The sequence below is a fragment of the Schistocerca americana genome, chromosome 2 (assembly GCF_021461395.2).
Source record: "Schistocerca americana isolate TAMUIC-IGC-003095 chromosome 2, iqSchAmer2.1, whole genome shotgun sequence".
Lineage (NCBI taxonomy): Eukaryota > Metazoa > Arthropoda > Insecta > Orthoptera > Acrididae > Schistocerca > Schistocerca americana.
In genome coordinates this window covers 355,201,704-355,206,171 of record NC_060120.1, presented here as the reverse complement: position 1 = coordinate 355,206,171, position 4,468 = coordinate 355,201,704, and positions in this window count along the sequence as shown.

Genomic DNA, 4,468 nt, shown 5'->3' with positions numbered 1-4,468 from the left:
AGTGCACTGATAAGCCAAAACATTATTACCACTGCCCATCATGCCATTGGATGTTGCCTGGTTGCGTTGCAGGAATATCTTTTTCAATGCAGGAACATTGTTCTCCAGGCTGAACAAACCCTGCAGCATGATGTCATTGGTAGTGTCATCATATTCAATAAGTGAGCGCCTTGGGTAGCATTTGCAATTAAGCATGTGCAATGTGGGTTGCGCAACACATTGGCAAAGTGTGTGTGGCCATCATCACTTTGGTGTCGAAGAGCCAAAACAATTGTGGAACCAGCATAGACATGTAGTGTACGGCGGGAGGTCAGTATCTGCTGCATGACAAGTTATTATGTCGTCAGTCAGCCAGTGTAGGGAAGTGGCATCCCCTCACAAAGTAGTGATTGGGCCAAGTCAGATCATTTTGATGTCATTCAGATGGAGGCATGACATCACAGCCAACTGACACAACGGGGAGGGGATACCGGCTTCATGAGTGATAGTCGGGTGAAGTCATGGTGTATCAGACAGCTGGATAGGCATGGTATGAAAGCATTGAGAGTGGTAATGGTCGGCTGGACTCATGCATGTTCGGGTTCTTGCCATCATGGAGTGACCTGGAATTGGAGTGAGGCAAGATGGTAGCCATTATCAATAGTGATGGTTGTACATTGTCTACTACACAAGGCAGGAGAATTGAGAAACATGACCGAGCACAGGTCAGTGGGTTGAAAGGCACAATTGTGAAAATATTTACTGTCCAAATTAGATGCAGTCAAAACAGTAGTGTCAATAGAGCACATTGTCTAACTAGTTGGATAGCACTGTCTCTCTTTGGCACTGTAATGACACTGTGTATCTGAATTTAAGTCCTGTGGAACGTATTAAAAGTGCCATTGCAGAGCACCAAACATGTCAATTATATATTCCATGTCCAAACAAGCCATTTTTTGCACACTGATGAATTGATAGGGGAATGGCGCAGATTAAAGTTTAAGGTTATTTCCTACAAGGAAACATGAGCAAAAGAGTTGTCAGAGAACTGAATATGTTGTGCAGGATCTACTGCCATAAAAACTATGCTTCATGGGCCATCTAAGAGAATTATAAATCCTGTTTGCCACAAGGTCACAGGATTCGCTTCACTTGACATCATGCTGAGAATGAAACACAGCAATTTAGTAAGGGAATAAATTAAGTTTGCTATAAATTCAAGGCCTAAGTACTCGTGAAAAGAAGAGAGTGAAGAAATGGATGCAGAAAAAGATATTTGAGGCATCTAGTATCAAAACTGGCCAAGTTACACAAGGTAAATTTTTCTTTATGGATCACAAACCTCTAGAGAGAAAACAATTATGGTTATAAACACTATCTTTCATAGCTACACCATTAATGGTTTACACTATACTCTTGTTAAAATGTAAACTCTTGTGAAAAAAGCAATTAAATGAAAGTAAAGTGAAACTGTAATTACTTTTCTTTAGGCTTATAGCAATAAAAAATGCATTTCAACACACATCGGATAAGGACGTCAGAAACTGATGAGAATAGGAAACGGGATTTTGCTTGGATCTTGAACACCATAATAAGAAAATGATCTGGAAATAATCAAGTATATTAATAGAATCATAACGACAGACACTGTACTGAGCAATATTGTAATTCTAAATCTTCTATTTGCTCTCATTTAGATGACCTACAATATCTATATCTACACAGATACTCTGCCAGTTATTGTATGGTGTGTGGTGGAGGGTACCTTGTACCACTACTATTTGTTTCCTTTCCTGTTCCACTCACAAATAGTGCATGAGAATCACAACTGTCAATATGGCTTGTATGAGCTCTAATTTCTTTTATCTTCATGGTCCATCTGTGAAGTGTACATTGGCAGCAGGGCAATTGTTCTGCAGTCAGCTTCAAATGCTAGCTCTTTAAACTTTCCTAATAGTGTTCCTCAAAAAGAGTGCAATTTTCCCTCCAGAGATTTCCATTTGAGTTCCTGAAACACTGCTGTCATACTGATGTGTTGTTGAAACCACCAAGGAGCCCACCTCTTTAACTGCTTTGATGTCTTCCTTTAATCTGACCTGGTGCAGATCCCAAACACTCAAGCAGTACTCAAAAATAGACCTCATTAGTGCCCTACATGCGTGCAGTCTTCTTTACAGATGAACCATACTTTCTTAAAATTCTCCCAACAAACCGAAGTCAGCAGTTTTTCTTCCCTACTATAATCCTTATACGGCTTGCCCAATTTCATATTGCTTTGCAGCATTACATGCAGATATCTAAAGGATGTGACTGTGTCAAGCAGCACACTACTAATGCTGTATTTGAACCTAGCATCCTCCTACACTCAACAATGACACCCTCCCATACACAACAGCATCATGATCAACAAACAGCTGTAGATTGCTGTCCACTCTGTCCAGCAGGTCATTTATGTACGCAGAAAATACTGGGGCACTCTTGTCAGTGTTGTTGTTTGTGATGAACACTCACCGTCGAGGACTATGTACAGGGTTCCATTAATTAGGAAGTCTTTGAACCACTCACATATCTGGGAACCTATTCCTTATGCCCATACCTTCATTAGCAGCCTGTAGTGGGACACTGCGTCAAATGCTTTTCAGAAATCTAAGTATATGGAATTTGCCTGTCATCCATAGTTTGCGGCACACTGTGTGAGAAAATAGAAAGCTCAGTTTTGTGCGAGCGATGCTTTTTATATCCTTCTTGAGTAAAACCATTCTTTGCATTTTATGTGAGCCATTGATGCAGACTTCAGGAACTGTGTTGGAACTCTCACTACCAGAGCAAGCTGATTTGCTGGGATAATTCACCAGGCACAAACTGTGTATTTAAATGACAAAAAAAAGCAATTAGATGTATACAAGGATTGGGTCCAAGAGAAACCTGTAAGGAGCACTTCAGTATGTTAAACATAATGACACTCCTAAGTCTCTATAACTGCTTAATATACATAAAAGAAAATATATAACAATTTACACAGAAAATGAATTTACATTTGCATAGCTGCATGCTGTATTCTAGGCTGTCACAGACGCACAACAGTCACAAACACCTAAGTCTAAAGTTATGTAATAAACTGCCACAATCTGTCAAAACCCTCACCCTCTTTAAATTTAAGGAGGTATTACACACATGGCTCAAAAATATAGCATACTACTCAATTGAAGAATATCTTGGAAGTAATTTGGAAGGCATGTATAAACAATTAAATAATGTAACTATCATTAACTAAATGTGTAAAACCATATAATTAAAACTTGAATGTAAACTGTGTAATGCTTACTGCTGCAATTGATTAGTAAGAAGTTTATGTATTTATATATATTTATGTATATGTAAAATGATGATGTGAGTAAAATGTACAAATTACTAACTACTAAAAAGATGTATGTATATGTATGCATAATGTATAATGTAAAAATAACTATACTTTTATGAAATATGTAAAATGTATTTTGACGAAGCCAATTGCATGGTAAACATGCTGAACAGCTAATAAATAAACATATAAACATAATATTGTTTTATCAAACTAGGATGACTGAAGATCTTCCAGTATCGAGCTAAAGTGTTTCTGCAGGATATTTTTTTATTCTTTTGTGTTAGACACAGGAAGAATGCCTCTGATAGCTGTGTGAATTTCATTTGGGCCAGAGATTTTCCTCTTTACACAAACTTTTGTACTGCCTAATATCATTGTTGTAAAATGCCTCACATTTTACATGGACAGAATTTTGTGCCTTCTGTTTCTTTCTTTTTTTCCATAGTAATTTTTATCGTTTTAGCAAAAGCAAAATGCAATTGAGGAAGTGGCTTCGATACATCAGCACCCTGTGACTCAGTAATGCAAGTCACAACTAGATGGACAACAGTTTCATAATTAGATAACATCTGTTCATATTTATCAGGAATCAAGACTGCTTTCACGCCAGTCAAGGTAACAAGCATGCAAATACAGAAATGAGTGGAAAGGAGTGGCTGGCCAACATACAAATGAAGTATTATGACTTCAAAGAATATATGATATAAGGAATTATTTGGTCTCCTGATATGGTCACAATGTCGTGTATTCTAATAACACAGGGCTCCAGATAAAAATATGTTGTGACATCAAGACTTTTGCTCATTTGACATGGCTGGTTATGAATTCACTGCCTCCAAGACTTGGCCCATTTTGTTTCATGACCAGTAATTCAGTACTCTGCAACATGAAAACAGATTCGTTTTTGAAGCATACTTTTGTTTCAACTGATGCTGATACACTTCTACCTTAAATTGCTAACGTGAACTCTTTTTCATCAATTTTGCAACTTATCTGGTTTCGATAGAAGTTACCTCATTTCTAGATTTCCAGAAGCCTTTTGACTACGATGTGAGTTCTAATGAATTTCCATGGCTATGGAGTATCGTCTCAGCTGTATGACTGGAGACAATAAATTGGAGATAC